Raw genomic sequence first — 18,471 nt, 5'->3', positions numbered from 1 at the left:
AAGATGTCTTGCCCTGAAACAGTGTTTAAGTTGAATACAAAGCTGTTTCATAGTGTGAAAAAGGTAAAGAACAGAGTTTCAAAGTAAAGATTCTTCTTATAATGCATTCCCTTTTAGTCTAAAACACAATCTCTTGCCCTGAAACAGTGTTTAAGTTGAATACAAAGCTGTTTCATAGTGTGAAAAAGGTAAAGAACAGAGTTTCAAAGTAAAGATTCTTCTTATAATGCATTCCCTTTTAGTCTAAAACACAATCTCTTGCCCTGAAACAGTGTTTAAGCTGATTACAATGCATAGAAGCCCTGTTTCTTTGTGGTTAGAGGTGTACAAACAGAGTTGCAATTACTTTCAATTGTCACATTACAAAGACCTTGTTTCTCCCGTGTATAAACTCTTTTCACTTGAAATATGTGGTTTCTTAACACATTGTAAGTTATTCAGTTTGTTTAAAAACAAGATGTCTTGCTCTGAAACTATGTATAAGCCAATTATAATGCGTGGAAACGTTGCCTCCTTGTGGTTAGAGGTGTAAAAACAGAGTTGCAATTACTTTCAAGGGTCACATTAGAACCATGTTAAAACAACTTGTTCTCCCCTGGATAAACTCTTTTCACTTGAAATATGTGTTTTCTTAGGCTATTGTAAGTTATTCAGTTTGGTCAAAAACAAGATGTCTTGCTCTGAAACGCTGTATAGGCCGATTACAATGCATAGAAACCCTGTTTCGTTGTGGTGAGACGTGTTCAAACAGAGTTGCAATTACTTTAAATTGTCACATTACAAACACCTTGTTTCTCCCCTGTATAAACTCTTTTCACTTGAAATATGTGGTTTCTTAACACATTGTAAGTTATTCAGTTTGGTTAAAAACAAGATGTCTTGCCCTGAAACAGTGTTTAAGTTGAATACAAAGCTGTTTCATAGTGTGAAAAAGGTAAAGAACAGAGTTTCAAAGTAAAGATTCTTCTTATAATGCATTCCCTTTTAGTCTAAAACACAATCTCTTGCCCTGAAACAGTGTTTAAGTTGAATACAAAGCTGTTTCATAGTGTGAAAAAGGTAAAGAACAGAGTTTCAAAGTAAAGATTCTTCTTATAATGCATTCCCTTTTAGTCTAAAACACAATCTCTTGCCCTGAAACAGTGTTTAAGCTGAATACAATGCATAGAAGCCCTGTTTCTTTGTGGTTAGAGGTGTACAAACAGAGTTGCAATTACTTTAAATTGTCACATTACAAAGACCTTGTTTCTCCCCTGTATAAACTCTTTTCACTTGAAATATGTGGTTTCTTAACACATTGTAAGTTATTCAGTTTGGTTAAAAACAAGATGTCTTGCCCTGAAACAGTGTTTTAGTTGAATATAAAGCTGTTTCATAGTGTTAAAAAGGTAAAGAACAGAGTTTCAAAGTAAAGATTCTTCTTAAAAGGCATTCCCTTTTAGTCTAAAACACAATCTCTTGCCCTGAAACAGTGTTTAAGTTGAATACAAAGCTGTTTCATAGTGTGAAAAAGGTAAAGAACAGAGTTTCAAAGTAAAGATTCTTCTTATAATGCATTCCCTTTTAGTCTAAAACACAATCTCTTGCCCTCAAACGGTGTTTAAGTTGAATACAAAGCTGTTTCATAGTGTGAAAAAGGTAAAGAACAGAGTTTCAAAGTAAAGATTCTTCTTATAATGCATTCCCTTTTAGTCTAAAACACAATCTCTTGCCCTGAAACAGTGTTTAAGCTGATTACAATGCATAGAAGCCCTGTTTCTTTGTGGTTAGAGGTGTACAAACAGAGTTGCAATTACTTTAAATTGTCACATTACAAAGACTTTGTTTCTGCCCTGTATAAACTCTTTTCACTTGAAATATGTGGTTTCTTAACACATTGTAAGTTATTCAGTTTGGTCAAAAACAAGATGTCTTGCTCTGAAACGCTGTATAAGCCGATTACAATGCATAGAAACCCTGTTTCGTTGTGGTGAGACGTGTTCAAACAGAGTTGCAATTACTTTAAATTGTCACATTACAAACACCTTGTTTCACCCCTCTATAAACTCTTTTCACTTGAAATATGTGGTTTCTTAACACATTGTAAGTTATTCAGTTTGGTTAAAAACAAGATGTCTTGCTCTGAAACTATGTATAAGCCAAGTATAATGCGTGGAAACGTTGCCTCCTTGTGGTTAGAGGTGTAAAAACAGAGTTGCAATTACTTTCAAGGGTCACATTAGAACCATGTTAAAACAACTTGTTCTCCCCTGGATAAACTCTTTTCACTTGAAATATGTGTTTTCTTAGGCTATTGTAAGTTATTCAGTTTGGTCAAAAACAAGATGTCTTGCTCTGAAACGCTGTATAAGCCGATTACAATGCATAGAAACCCTGTTTCGTTGTGGTGAGACGTGTTCAAACAGAGTTGCAATTACTTTAAATTGTCACATTACAAACACCTTGTTTCTCCCCTGGATAAACTCTTTTCACTTGAAATATGTGGTTTCTTAACACATTGTAAGTTATTCAGTTTGGTTAAAAACAAGATGTCTTGCCCTGAAACAGTGTTTAAGTTGAATATAAAGCTGTTTCATAGTGTTAAAAAGGTAAAGAAGAGAGTTTGTAAGTCAAGATTCTTCTTATAATGCATTCCCTTTTAGTCTAAAACACAATCTCTTGCCCTGAAACAGTGTTTAAGCTGATTACAATGCATAGAAGCCCTGTTTCTTTGTGGTTAGAGGTGTATAAACAGAGTTGCAATTACTTTAAATTGTCACATTACAAAGACCTTGTTTCTCCCCTGGATAAACTCTTTTCACTTGAAATATGTGTTTTCTTAGGCTATTGTAAATTATTCAGTTTGGTCAAAAACAAGATGTCTTGCTCTGAAACGCTGTATAAGCCGATTACAATGCATAGAAACCCTGTTTCGTTGTGGTGAGTCGTGTTCAAATAGTTGCAATTACTTTAAATTTTCACATTACAAACACCTTGTTTCTCCCCTCTATAAACTCTTTTCACTTGAAATATGGGGTTTCTTAACACATTGTAAGTTAATCAGTTTGGTTAAAAACAAGATGTCTTGCCATGAAACAGTGTTTTAGTTGAATATAAAGCTGTTTCATAGTGTTCAAAACGTAAAGAACAGAGTTTCTAAGTAAAGATTCTTCTTATAATGCATTCCCTTTTAGTCTAAAACACAATCTCTTGCCCTGAAACAGTGTTTAAGTTGAATACAAAGCTGTTTCATAGTGTGAAAAAGTTAAAGAACAGAGTTTCAAAGTAAAGATTCTTCTTATAATGCATTCCCTTTTAGTCTAAAACACAATCTCTTGCCCTGAAACAGTGTTTAAGGTGAATACAAAGCTGTTTCATTGTGTGAAAAAGGTAAAGAACAGAGTTTCAAAGTAAAGATTCTTCTTAAAAGGCATTCCCTTTTAGTCTAAAACACAATCTCTTGCCCTGAAACAGTGTTTAAGTTGAATATAAAGCTGTTTCATAGTGTTAAAAAGGTAAAGAACAGAGTTTCTAAGTAAAGATTCTTCTTATAATGCATTCCCTTTTAGTCTAAAACACAATCTCTTGCCCTGAAACAGTGTTTAAGTTGAATATAAAGCTGTTTCATAGTGTTAAAAAGGTAAAGAACAGAGTTTCTATGTAAAGATTCTTCTTATAATGCATTCCCTTTTAGTCTAAAACACAATCTCTTGCCCTGAAACAGTGTTTAAGTTGAATACAAAGCTGTTTCATAGTGTGAAAAAGGTAAAGAACAGAGTTTCAAAGTAAAGATTCTTCTTATAATGCATTCCCTTTTAGTCTAAAACACAATCTCTTGCCCTGAAACAGTGTTTAAGCTGATTACAATGCATAGAAGCCCTGTTTCTTTGTGGTTAGAGGTGTACAAACAGAGTTGCAATTACTTTAAATTGTCACATTACAAAGACTTTGTTTCTCCCCTGTATAAACTCTTTTCACTTGAAATATGTGGTTTCTTAACACATTGTAAGTTATTCAGTTTGGTCAAAAACAAGATGTCTTGCTCTGAAATGCTGTATAAGCCGATTACAATGCATAGAAACCCTGTTTCGTTGTGGTGAGACGTGTTCAAACAGAGTTGCAATTACTTTCAATTGTCACATTACAAAGACCTTGTTTCTCCCCTGTATAAACTCTTTTCACTTGAAATATGTGGTTTCTTAACACATTGTAAGTTATTCAGTTTGTTTAAAAACAAGATGTCTTGCTCTGAAACTATGTATAAGCCAATTATAATGCGTGGAAACGTTGCCTCCTTGTGGTTAGAGGTGTAAAAACAGAGTTGCAATTACTTTCAAGGGTCACATTAGAACCATGTTAAAACAACTTGTTCTCCCCTGGATAAACTCTTTTCACTTGAAATATGTGTTTTCTTAGGCTATTGTAAGTTATTCAGTTTGGTCAAAAACAAGATGTCTTGCTCTGAAACGCTGTATAAACCGATTACAATGCATAGAAACCCTGTTTCGTTGTGGTGAGTCGTGTTCAAACAGAGTTGCAATTACTTTAAATTGTCACATTACAAACACCTTGTTTCTCCCCTCTATAAACTCTTTTCACTTGAAATATGTGGTTTCTTAACACATTGTAAGTTATTCAGTTTGGTTAAAAACAAGATGTCTTGCCCTGAAACAGTGTTTTAGTTGAATATAAAGCTGTTTCATAGTGTTAAAAAGGTAAAGAACAGAGTTTCAAAGTAAAGATTCTTCTTAAAAGGCATTCCCTTTTAGTCTAAAACACAATCTCTTGCCCTGAAACAGTGTTTTAGTTGAATATAAAGCTGTTTCATAGTGTTAAAAAGGTAAAGAACAGAGTTTCTAAGTAAAGATTCTTCTTATAATGCATTCCCTTTTAGTCTAAAACACAATCTCTTGCCCTGAATCAGTGTTTAAGTTGAATATAAAGCTGTTTCATAGTGTTAAAAAGGTAAAGAACAGAGTTTCTAAGTAAAGATTCTTCTTATAATGCATTCCCTTTTAGTCTAAAACACAATCTCTTGCCCTGAAACAGTGTTTAAGTTGAATATAAAGCTGTTTCATAGTGTTAAAAAGGTAAAGAACAGAGTTTCTAAGTAAAGATTCTTCTTATAATGCATTCCCTTTTAGTCTAAAACACAATCTCTTGCCCTGAATCAGTGTTTATGTTGAATATAAAGCTGTTTCATAGTGTTAAAAAGGTAAAGAACAGAGTTTCTAAGTAAAGATTCTTCTTATAATGCATTCCCTTTTAGTCTAAAACACAATCTCTTGCCCTGAAACAGTGTTTAAGTTGAATATAAAGCTGTTTCATAGTGTTAAAAAGGTAAAGAACAGAGTTTCTAAGTAAAGATTCTTCTTATAATGCATTCCCTTTTAGTCTAAAACACAATCTCTTGCCCTGAAACAGTGTTTAAGCTGATTACAATGCATAGAAGCCCTGTTTCTTTGTGGTTAGAGGTGTACAAACAGAGTTGCAATTACTTTAAATTGTCACATTACAAAGACTTTGTTTCTCCCCTGTATAAACTCTTTTCACTTGAAATATGTGGTTTCTTAACACATTGTAAGTTATTCAGTTTGTTTAAAAACAAGATGTCTTGCTCTGAAACTATGTATAAGCCAATTATAATGCGTGGAAACGTTGCCTCCTTGTGGTTAGAGGTGTAAAAACAGAGTTGCAATTACTTTCAAGGGTCACATTAGAACCATGTTAAAACAACTTGTTCTCCCCTGGATAAACTCTTTTCACTTGAAATATGTGTTTTCTTAGGCTATTGTAAGTTATTCAGTTTGGTCAAAAACAAGATGTCTTGCTCTGAAACGCTGTATAAACCGATTACAATGCATAGAAACCCTGTTTCGTTGTGGTGAGTCGTGTTCAAACAGAGTTGCAATTACTTTAAATTGTCACATTACAAACACCTTGTTTCTCCCCTCTATAAACTCTTTTCACTTGAAATATGTGGTTTCTTAACACATTGTAAGTTAATCAGTTTGGTTAAAAACAAGATGTCTTGCCCTGAAACAGTGTTTTAGTTGAATATAAAGCTGTTTCATAGTGTTAAAAAGGTAAAGAACAGAGTTTCAAAGTAAAGATTCTTCTTAAAAGGCATTCCCTTTTAGTCTAAAACACAATCTCTTGCCCTGAAACAGTGTTTAAGTTGAATATAAAGCTGTTTCATAGTGTTAAAAAGGTAAAGAACAGAGTTTCTAAGTAAAGATTCTTCTTATAATGCATTCCCTTTTAGTCTAAAACACAATCTCTTGCCCTGAAACAGTGTTTAAGTTGAATATAAAGCTGTTTCATAGTGTTAAAAAGGTAAAGAACAGAGTTTCTAAGTAAAGATTCTTCTTATAATGCATTCCCTTTTAGTCTAAAACACAATCTCTTGCCCTGAAACAGTGTTTAAGCTGATTACAATGCATAGAAGCCCTGTTTCTTTGTGGTTAGAGGTGTACAAACAGAGTTGCAATTACTTTAAATTGTCACATTACAAAGACTTTGTTTCTCCCCTGTATAAACTCTTTTCACTTGAAATATGTGGTTTCTTAACACATTGTAAGTTATTCAGTTTGGTTAAAAACAAGATGTCTTGCTCTGAAACTATGTATAAGCCAATTATAATGCGTGGAAACGTTGCCTCCTTGTGGTTAGAGGTGTAAAAACAGAGTTGCAATTACTTTCAAGGGTCACATTAGAACCATGTTAAAACAACTTGTTCTCCCCTGGATAAACTCTTTTCACTTGAAATATGTGTTTTCTTAGGCTATTGTAAGTTATTCAGTTTGGTCAAAAACAAGATGTCTTGCTCTGAAACGCTGTATAAGCCGATTACAATGCATAGAAACCCTGTTTCGTTGTGGTGAGTCGTGTTCAAACAGAGTTGCAATTACTTTAAATTGTCACATTACAAACACCTTGTTTCTCCCCTGTATAAACTCTTTTCACTTGAAATATGTGGTTTCTTAACACATTGTAAGTTATTCAGTTTGGTTAAAAACAAGATGTCTTGCCCTGAAACAGTGTTTAAGTTGAATATAAAGCTGTTTCATAGTGTTAAAAAGGTAAAGAACAGAGTTTCTAAGTAAAGATTCTTCTTATAATGCATTCCCTTTTAGTCTAAAACACAATCTCTTGCCCTGAAACAGTGTTTAAGGTGAATACAAAGCTGTTTCATTGTGTGAAAAAGGTAAAGAACAGAGTTTCAAAGTAAAGATTCTTCTTAAAAGGCATTCCCTTTTAGTCTAAAACACAATCTCTTGCCCTGAAACAGTGTTTAGGTTGAATATAAAGCTGTTTCATAGTGTTAAAAAGGTAAAGAACAGAGTTTCAAAGTAAAGATTCTTCTTATAATGCATTCCCTTTTAGTCTAAAACACAATCTCTTGCCCTGAAACAGTGTTTAAGGTGAATACAAAGCTGTTTCATAGTGTTAAAAAGGTAAAGAACAGAGTTTCAAAGTAAAGATTCTTCTTATAATGCATTCCCTTTTAGTCTAAAACACAATCTCTTGCCCTGAAACAGTGTTTAAGTTGAATATAAAGCTGTTTCATAGTGTTAAAAAGGTAAAGAACAGAGTTTCTAAGTAAAGATTCTTCTTATAATGCATTCCCTTTTAGTCTAAAACACAATCTCTTGCCCTGAAACAGTGTTTAAGGTGAATACAAAGCTGTTTCATTGTGTGAAAAAGGTAAAGAACAGAGTTTCAAAGTAAAGATTCTTCTTAAAAGGCATTCCCTTTTAGTCTAAAACACAATCTCTTGCCCTGAAACAGTGTTTAAGTTGAATATAAAGCTGTTTCATAGTGTTAAAAAGGTAAAGAACAGAGTTTCAAAGTAAAGATTCTTCTTATAATGCATTCCCTTTTAGTCTAAAACACAATCTCTTGCCCTGAAACAGTGTTTAAGTTGAATATAAAGCTGTTTCATAGTGTTAAAAAGGTAAAGAACAGAGTTTCTAAGTAAAGATTCTTCTTATAATGCATTCCCTTTTAGTCTAAAACACAATCTCTTGCCCTGAAACAGTGTTTAAGCTGATTACAATGCATAGAAGCCCTGTTTCTTTGTGGTTAGAGGTGTACAAACAGAGTTGCAATTACTTTAAATTGTCACATTACAAAGACTTTGTTTCTCCCCTGTATAAACTCTTTTCACTTGAAATATGTGGTTTCTTAACACATTGTAAGTTATTCAGTTTGGTCAAAAACAAGATGTCTTGCTCTGAAACGCTGTATAAGCCGATTACAATGCATAGAAACCCTGTTTCGTTGTGGTGAGACGTGTTCAAACAGAGTTGCAATTACTTTAAATTGTCACATTACAAACACCTTGTTTCACCCCTCTATAAACTCTTTTCACTTGAAATATGTGGTTTCTTAACACATTGTAAGTTATTCAGTTTGGTTAAAAACAAGATGTCTTGCTCTGAAACTATGTATAAGCCAATTATAATGCGTGGAAACGTTGCCTCCTTGTGGTTAGAGGTGTAAAAACAGAGTTGCAATTACTTTCAAGGGTCACATTAGAACCATGTTAAAACAACTTGTTCTCCCCTGGATAAACTCTTTTCACTTGAAATATGTGTTTTCTTAGGCTATTGTAAGTTATTCAGTTTGGTCAAAAACAAGATGTCTTGCTCTGAAACGCTGTATAAGCCGATTACAATGCATAGAAACCCTGTTTCGTTGTGGTGAGACGTGTTCAAACAGAGTTGCAATTACTTTAAATTGTCACATTACAAACACCTTGTTTCTCCCCTGTATAAACTCTTTTCACTTGAAATATGTGGTTTCTTAACACATTGTAAGTTATTCAGTTTGGTTAAAAACAAGATGTCTTGCCCTGAAACAGTGTTTTAGTTGAATATAAAGCTGTTTCATAGTGTTAAAAAGGTAAAGAACAGAGTTTCAAAGTAAAGATTCTTCTTAAAAGGCATTCCCTTTTAGTCTAAAACACAATCTCTTGCCCTGAAACAGTGTTTAAGTTGAATATAAAGCTGTTTCATAGTGTTAAAAAGGTAAAGAACAGAGTTTCTAAGTAAAGATTCTTCTTATAATGCATTCCCTTTTAGTCTAAAACACAATCTATTGCCCTGAAACAGTGTTTAAGTTGAATATAATGCTGTTTCATAGTGTTAAAAAGGTAAAGAACAGAGTTTCAAAGTAAAGATTCTTCTTATAATGCATTCCCTTTTAGTCTAAAACACAATCTCTTGCCCTGAAACAGTGTTTAAGGTGAATACAAAGCTGTTTCATTGTGTGAAAAAGGTAAAGAACAGAGTTTCAAAGTAAAGATTCTTCTTAAAAGGCATTCCCTTTTAGTCTAAAACACAATCTCTTGCCCTGAAACAGTGTTTAAGTTGAATATAAAGCTGTTTCATAGTGTTAAAAAGGTAAAGAACAGAGTTTCTAAGTAAAGATTCTTCTTATAATGCATTCCCTTTTAGTCTAAAACACAATCTCTTGCCCTGAAACAGTGTTTAAGGTGAATACAAAGCTGTTTCATTGTGTGAAAAAGGTAAAGAACAGAGTTTCAAAGTAAAGATTCTTCTTAAAAGGCATTCCCTTTTAGTCTAAAACACAATCTCTTGCCCTGAAACAGTGTTTAAGTTGAATATAAAGCTGTTTCATAGTGTTAAAAAGGTAAAGAACAGAGTTTCAAAGTAAAGATTCTTCTTATAATGCATTCCCTTTTAGTCTAAAACACAATCTCTTGCCCTGAAACAGTGTTTAAGTTGAATATAAAGCTGTTTCATAGTGTTAAAAAGGTAAAGAACAGAGTTTCTAAGTAAAGATTCTTCTTATAATGCATTCCCTTTTAGTCTAAAACACAATCTCTTGCCCTGAAACAGTGTTTAAGCTGATTACAATGCATAGAAGCCCTGTTTCTTTGTGGTTAGAGGTGTACAAACAGAGTTGCAATTACTTTAAATTGTCACATTACAAAGACTTTGTTTCTCCCCTGTATAAACTCTTTTCACTTGAAATATGTGGTTTCTTAACACATTGTAAGTTATTCAGTTTGGTCAAAAACAAGATGTCTTGCTCTGAAACGCTGTATAAGCCGATTACAATGCATAGAAACCCTGTTTCGTTGTGGTGAGACGTGTTCAAACAGAGTTGCAATTACTTTAAATTGTCACATTACAAACACCTTGTTTCACCCCTCTATAAACTCTTTTCACTTGAAATATGTGGTTTCTTAACACATTGTAAGTTATTCAGTTTGGTTAAAAACAAGATGTCTTGCTCTGAAACTATGTATAAGCCAATTATAATGCGTGGAAACGTTGCCTCCTTGTGGTTAGAGGTGTAAAAACAGAGTTGCAATTACTTTCAAGGGTCACATTAGAACCATGTTAAAACAACTTGTTCTCCCCTGGATAAACTCTTTTCACTTGAAATATGTGTTTTCTTAGGCTATTGTAAGTTATTCAGTTTGGTCAAAAACAAGATGTCTTGCTCTGAAACGCTGTATAAGCCGATTACAATGCATAGAAACCCTGTTTCGTTGTGGTGAGACGTGTTCAAACAGAGTTGCAATTACTTTAAATTGTCACATTACAAACACCTTGTTTCTCCCCTGTATAAACTCTTTTCACTTGAAATATGTGGTTTCTTAACACATTGTAAGTTATTCAGTTTGGTTAAAAACAAGATGTCTTGCCCTGAAACAGTGTTTTAGTTGAATATAAAGCTGTTTCATAGTGTTAAAAAGGTAAAGAACAGAGTTTCAAAGTAAAGATTCTTCTTAAAAGGCATTCCCTTTTAGTCTAAAACACAATCTCTTGCCCTGAAACAGTGTTTAAGTTGAATATAAAGCTGTTTCATAGTGTTAAAAAGGTAAAGAACAGAGTTTCTAAGTAAAGATTCTTCTTATAATGCATTCCCTTTTAGTCTAAAACACAATCTCTTGCCCTGAAACAGTGTTTAAGCTGATTACAATGCATAGAAGCCCTGTTTCTTTGTGGTTAGAGGTGTACAAACAGAGTTGCAATTACTTTAAATTGTCACATTACAAAGACTTTGTTTCTCCCCTGTATAAACTCTTTTCACTTGAAATATGTGGTTTCTTAACACATTGTAAGTTATTCAGTTTGTTTAAAAACAAGATGTCTTGCTCTGAAACTATGTATAAGCCAATTATAATGCGTGGAAACGTTGCCTCCTTGTGGTTAGAGGTGTAAAAACAGAGTTGCAATTACTTTCAAGGGTCACATTAGAACCATGTTAAAACAACTTGTTCTCCCCTGGATAAACTCTTTTCACTTGAAATATGTGTTTTCTTAGGCTATTGTAAGTTATTCAGTTTGGTCAAAAACAAGATGTCTTGCTCTGAAACGCTGTATAAACCGATTACAATGCATAGAAACCCTGTTTCGTTGTGGTGAGTCGTGTTCAAACAGAGTTGCAATTACTTTAAATTGTCACATTACAAACACCTTGTTTCTCCCCTCTATAAACTCTTTTCACTTGAAATATGTGGTTTCTTAACACATTGTAAGTTAATCAGTTTGGTTAAAAACAAGATGTCTTGCCCTGAAACAGTGTTTTAGTTGAATATAAAGCTGTTTCATAGTGTTAAAAAGGTAAAGAACAGAGTTTCAAAGTAAAGATTCTTCTTAAAAGGCATTCCCTTTTAGTCTAAAACACAATCTCTTGCCCTGAAACAGTGTTTAAGTTGAATATAAAGCTGTTTCATAGTGTTAAAAAGGTAAAGAACAGAGTTTCTAAGTAAAGATTCTTCTTATAATGCATTCCCTTTTAGTCTAAAACACAATCTCTTGCCCTGAAACAGTGTTTAAGTTGAATATAAAGCTGTTTCATAGTGTTAAAAAGGTAAAGAACAGAGTTTCTAAGTAAAGATTCTTCTTATAATGCATTCCCTTTTAGTCTAAAACACAATCTCTTGCCCTGAAACAGTGTTTAAGCTGATTACAATGCATAGAAGCCCTGTTTCTTTGTGGTTAGAGGTGTACAAACAGAGTTGCAATTACTTTAAATTGTCACATTACAAAGACTTTGTTTCTCCCCTGTATAAACTCTTTTCACTTGAAATATGTGGTTTCTTAACACATTGTAAGTTATTCAGTTTGGTTAAAAACAAGATGTCTTGCTCTGAAACTATGTATAAGCCAATTATAATGCGTGGAAACGTTGCCTCCTTGTGGTTAGAGGTGTAAAAACAGAGTTGCAATTACTTTCAAGGGTCACATTAGAACCATGTTAAAACAACTTGTTCTCCCCTGGATAAACTCTTTTCACTTGAAATATGTGTTTTCTTAGGCTATTGTAAGTTATTCAGTTTGGTCAAAAACAAGATGTCTTGCTCTGAAACGCTGTATAAGCCGATTACAATGCATAGAAACCCTGTTTCGTTGTGGTGAGTCGTGTTCAAACAGAGTTGCAATTACTTTAAATTGTCACATTACAAACACCTTGTTTCTCCCCTGTATAAACTCTTTTCACTTGAAATATGTGGTTTCTTAACACATTGTAAGTTATTCAGTTTGGTTAAAAACAAGATGTCTTGCCCTGAAACAGTGTTTAAGTTGAATATAAAGCTGTTTCATAGTGTTAAAAAGGTAAAGAACAGAGTTTCTAAGTAAAGATTCTTCTTATAATGCATTCCCTTTTAGTCTAAAACACAATCTCTTGCCCTGAAACAGTGTTTAAGGTGAATACAAAGCTGTTTCATTGTGTGAAAAAGGTAAAGAACAGAGTTTCAAAGTAAAGATTCTTCTTAAAAGGCATTCCCTTTTAGTCTAAAACACAATCTCTTGCCCTGAAACAGTGTTTAGGTTGAATATAAAGCTGTTTCATAGTGTTAAAAAGGTAAAGAACAGAGTTTCAAAGTAAAGATTCTTCTTATAATGCATTCCCTTTTAGTCTAAAACACAATCTCTTGCCCTGAAACAGTGTTTAAGGTGAATACAAAGCTGTTTCATAGTGTTAAAAAGGTAAAGAACAGAGTTTCAAAGTAAAGATTCTTCTTATAATGCATTCCCTTTTAGTCTAAAACACAATCTCTTGCCCTGAAACAGTGTTTAAGTTGAATATAAAGCTGTTTCATAGTGTTAAAAAGGTAAAGAACAGAGTTTCTAAGTAAAGATTCTTCTTATAATGCATTCCCTTTTAGTCTAAAACACAATCTCTTGCCCTGAAACAGTGTTTAAGGTGAATACAAAGCTGTTTCATTGTGTGAAAAAGGTAAAGAACAGAGTTTCAAAGTAAAGATTCTTCTTAAAAGGCATTCCCTTTTAGTCTAAAACACAATCTCTTGCCCTGAAACAGTGTTTAAGTTGAATATAAAGCTGTTTCATAGTGTTAAAAAGGTAAAGAACAGAGTTTCAAAGTAAAGATTCTTCTTATAATGCATTCCCTTTTAGTCTAAAACACAATCTCTTGCCCTGAAACAGTGTTTAAGTTGAATATAAAGCTGTTTCATAGTGTTAAAAAGGTAAAGAACAGAGTTTCTAAGTAAAGATTCTTCTTATAATGCATTCCCTTTTAGTCTAAAACACAATCTCTTGCCCTGAAACAGTGTTTAAGCTGATTACAATGCATAGAAGCCCTGTTTCTTTGTGGTTAGAGGTGTACAAACAGAGTTGCAATTACTTTAAATTGTCACATTACAAAGACTTTGTTTCTCCCCTGTATAAACTCTTTTCACTTGAAATATGTGGTTTCTTAACACATTGTAAGTTATTCAGTTTGGTCAAAAACAAGATGTCTTGCTCTGAAACGCTGTATAAGCCGATTACAATGCATAGAAACCCTGTTTCGTTGTGGTGAGACGTGTTCAAACAGAGTTGCAATTACTTTAAATTGTCACATTACAAACACCTTGTTTCACCCCTCTATAAACTCTTTTCACTTGAAATATGTGGTTTCTTAACACATTGTAAGTTATTCAGTTTGGTTAAAAACAAGATGTCTTGCTCTGAAACTATGTATAAGCCAATTATAATGCGTGGAAACGTTGCCTCCTTGTGGTTAGAGGTGTAAAAACAGAGTTGCAATTACTTTCAAGGGTCACATTAGAACCATGTTAAAACAACTTGTTCTCCCCTGGATAAACTCTTTTCACTTGAAATATGTGTTTTCTTAGGCTATTGTAAGTTATTCAGTTTGGTCAAAAACAAGATGTCTTGCTCTGAAACGCTGTATAAGCCGATTACAATGCATAGAAACCCTGTTTCGTTGTGGTGAGACGTGTTCAAACAGAGTTGCAATTACTTTAAATTGTCACATTACAAACACCTTGTTTCTCCCCTGTATAAACTCTTTTCACTTGAAATATGTGGTTTCTTAACACATTGTAAGTTATTCAGTTTGGTTAAAAACAAGATGTCTTGCCCTGAAACAGTGTTTTAGTTGAATATAAAGCTGTTTCATAGTGTTAAAAAGGTAAAGAACAGAGTTTCAAAGTAAAGATTCTTCTTAAAAGGCATTCCCTTTTAGTCTAAAACACAATCTCTTGCCCTGAAACAGTGTTTAAGTTGAATATAAAGCTGTTTCATAGTGTTAAAAAGGTAAAGAACAGAGTTTCTAAGTAAAGATTCTTCTTATAATGCATTCCCTTTTAGTCTAAAACACAATCTATTGCCCTGAAACAGTGTTTAAGTTGAATATAATGCTGTTTCATAGTGTTAAAAAGGTAAAGAACAGAGTTTCAAAGTAAAGATTCTTCTTATAATGCATTCCCTTTTAGTCTAAAACACAATCTCTTGCCCTGAAACAGTGTTTAAGGTGAATACAAAGCTGTTTCATTGTGTGAAAAAGGTAAAGAACAGAGTTTCAAAGTAAAGATTCTTCTTAAAAGGCATTCCCTTTTAGTCTAAAACACAATCTCTTGCCCTGAAACAGTGTTTAAGTTGAATATAAAGCTGTTTCATAGTGTTAAAAAGGTAAAGAACAGAGTTTCTAAGTAAAGATTCTTCTTATAATGCATTCCCTTTTAGTCTAAAACACAATCTCTTGCCCTGAAACAGTGTTTAAGGTGAATACAAAGCTGTTTCATTGTGTGAAAAAGGTAAAGAACAGAGTTTCAAAGTAAAGATTCTTCTTAAAAGGCATTCCCTTTTAGTCTAAAACACAATCTCTTGCCCTGAAACAGTGTTTAAGTTGAATATAAAGCTGTTTCATAGTGTTAAAAAGGTAAAGAACAGAGTTTCAAAGTAAAGATTCTTCTTATAATGCATTCCCTTTTAGTCTAAAACACAATCTCTTGCCCTGAAACAGTGTTTAAGTTGAATATAAAGCTGTTTCATAGTGTTAAAAAGGTAAAGAACAGAGTTTCTAAGTAAAGATTCTTCTTATAATGCATTCCCTTTTAGTCTAAAACACAATCTCTTGCCCTGAAACAGTGTTTAAGCTGATTACAATGCATAGAAGCCCTGTTTCTTTGTGGTTAGAGGTGTACAAACAGAGTTGCAATTACTTTAAATTGTCACATTACAAAGACTTTGTTTCTCCCCTGTATAAACTCTTTTCACTTGAAATATGTGGTTTCTTAACACATTGTAAGTTATTCAGTTTGGTCAAAAACAAGATGTCTTGCTCTGAAACGCTGTATAAGCCGATTACAATGCATAGAAACCCTGTTTCGTTGTGGTGAGACGTGTTCAAACAGAGTTGCAATTACTTTAAATTGTCACATTACAAACACCTTGTTTCACCCCTCTATAAACTCTTTTCACTTGAAATATGTGGTTTCTTAACACATTGTAAGTTATTCAGTTTGGTTAAAAACAAGATGTCTTGCTCTGAAACTATGTATAAGCCAATTATAATGCGTGGAAACGTTGCCTCCTTGTGGTTAGAGGTGTAAAAACAGAGTTGCAATTACTTTCAAGGGTCACATTAGAACCATGTTAAAACAACTTGTTCTCCCCTGGATAAACTCTTTTCACTTGAAATATGTGTTTTCTTAGGCTATTGTAAGTTATTCAGTTTGGTCAAAAACAAGATGTCTTGCTCTGAAACGCTGTATAAGCCGATTACAATGCATAGAAACCCTGTTTCGTTGTGGTGAGACGTGTTCAAACAGAGTTGCAATTACTTTAAATTGTCACATTACAAACACCTTGTTTCTCCCCTGTATAAACTCTTTTCACTTGAAATATGTGGTTTCTTAACACATTGTAAGTTATTCAGTTTGGTTAAAAACAAGATGTCTTGCCCTGAAACAGTGTTTTAGTTGAATATAAAGCTGTTTCATAGTGTTAAAAAGGTAAAGAACAGAGTTTCAAAGTAAAGATTCTTCTTAAAAGGCATTCCCTTTTAGTCTAAAACACAATCTCTTGCCCTGAAACAGTGTTTAAGTTGAATATAAAGCTGTTTCATAGTGTTAAAAAGGTAAAGAACAGAGTTTCTAAGTAAAGATTCTTCTTATAATGCATTCCCTTTTAGTCTAAAACACAATCTATTGCCCTGAAACAGTGTTTAAGTTGAATATAATGCTGTTTCATAGTGTTAAAAAGGTAAAGAACAGAGTTTCAAAGTAAAGATTCTTCTTATAATGCATTCCCTTTTAGTCTAAAACACAATCTCTTGCCCTGAAACAGTGTTTAAGGTGAATACAAAGCTGTTTCATTGTGTGAAAAAGGTAAAGAACAGAGTTTCAAAGTAAAGATTCTTCTTAAAAGGCATTCCCTTTTAGTCTAAAACACAATCTCTTGCCCTGAAACAGTGTTTAAGTTGAATATAAAGCTGTTTCATAGTGTTAAAAAGGTAAAGAACAGAGTTTCTAAGTAAAGATTCTTCTTATAATGCATTCCCTTTTAGTCTAAAACACAATCTCTTGCCCTGAAACAGTGTTTAAGCTGATTACAATGCATAGAAGCCCTGTTTCTTTGTGGTTAGAGGTGTACAAACAGAGTTGCAATTACTTTAAATTGTCACATTACAAAGACTTTGTTTCTCCCCTGTATAAACTCTTTTCACTTGAAATATGTGGTTTCTTAACACATTGTAAGTTATTCAGTTTGGTCAAAAACAAGATGTCTTGCTCTGAAACGCTGTATAAGCCGATTACAATGCATAGAAACCCTGTTTCGTTGTGGTGAGACGTGTTCAAACAGAGTTGCAATTACTTTAAATTGTCACATTACAAACACCTTGTTTCACCCCTCTATAAACTCTTTTCACTTGAAATATGTGGTTTCTTAACACATTGTAAGTTATTCAGTTTGGTTAAAAACAAGATGTCTTGCTCTGAAACTATGTATAAGCCAATTATAATGCGTGGAAACGTTGCCTCCTTGTGGTTAGAGGTGTAAAAACAGAGTTGCAATTACTTTCAAGGGTCACATTAGAACCATGTTAAAACAACTTGTTCTCCCCTGGATAAACTCTTTTCACTTGAAATATGTGTTTTCTTAGGCTATTGTAAGTTATTCAGTTTGGTCAAAAACAAGATGTCTTGCTCTGAAACGCTGTATAAGCCGATTACAATGCATAGAAACCCTGTTTCGTTGTGGTGAGACGTGTTCAAACAGAGTTGCAATTACTTTAAATTGTCACATTACAAACACCTTGTTTCTCCCCTGTATAAACTCTTTTCACTTGAAATATGTGGTTTCTTAACACATTGTAAGTTATTCAGTTTGGTTAAAAACAAGATGTCTTGCCCTGAAACAGTGTTTTAGTTGAATATAAAGCTGTTTCATAGTGTTAAAAAGGTAAAGAACAGAGTTTCAAAGTAAAGATTCTTCTTAAAAGGCTTTCCCTTTTAGTCTAAAACACAATCTCTTGCCCTGAAACAGTGTTTAAGTTGAATATAAAGCTGTTTCATAGTGTTAAAAAGGTAAAGAACAGAGTTTCTAAGTAAAGATTCTTCTTATAATGCATTCCCTTTTAGTCTAAAACACAATCTATTGCCCTGAAACAGTGTTTAAGTTGAATATAATGCTGTTTCATAGTGTTAAAAAGGTAAAGAACAGAGTTTCAAAGTAAAGATTCTTCTTATAATGCATTCCCTTTTAGTCTAAAACACAATCTCTTGCCCTGAAACAGTGTTTAAGGTGAATACAAAGCTGTTTCATTGTGTGAAAAAGGTAAAGAACAGAGTTTCAAAGTAAAGATTCTTCTTAAAAGGCATTCCCTTTTAGTCTAAAACACAATCTCTTGCCCTGAAACAGTGTTTAAGTTGAATATAAAGCTGTTTCATAGTGTTAAAAAGGTAAAGAACAGAGTTTCTAAGTAAAGATTCTTCTTATAATGCATTCCCTTTTAGTCTAAAACACAATCTCTTGCCCTGAAACAGTGTTTAAGGTGAATACAAAGCTGTTTCATTGTGTGAAAAAGGTAAAGAACAGAGTTTCAAAGTAAAGATTCTTCTTAAAAGGCATTCCCTTTTAGTCTAAAACACAATCTCTTGCCCTGAAACAGTGTTTAAGTTGAATATAAAGCTGTTTCATAGTGTTAAAAAGGTAAAGAACAGAGTTTCTAAGTAAAGATTCTTCTTATAATGCA

The sequence above is a fragment of the Electrophorus electricus genome, chromosome 5, assembly GCF_041902795.1.
Source record: "Electrophorus electricus isolate QZ-2024a chromosome 5, ASM4190279v1, whole genome shotgun sequence".
Classification (NCBI taxonomy): Eukaryota; Metazoa; Chordata; class Actinopteri; order Gymnotiformes; family Gymnotidae; genus Electrophorus; species Electrophorus electricus.
Note: the sequence above shows the minus strand (reverse complement) of the source record.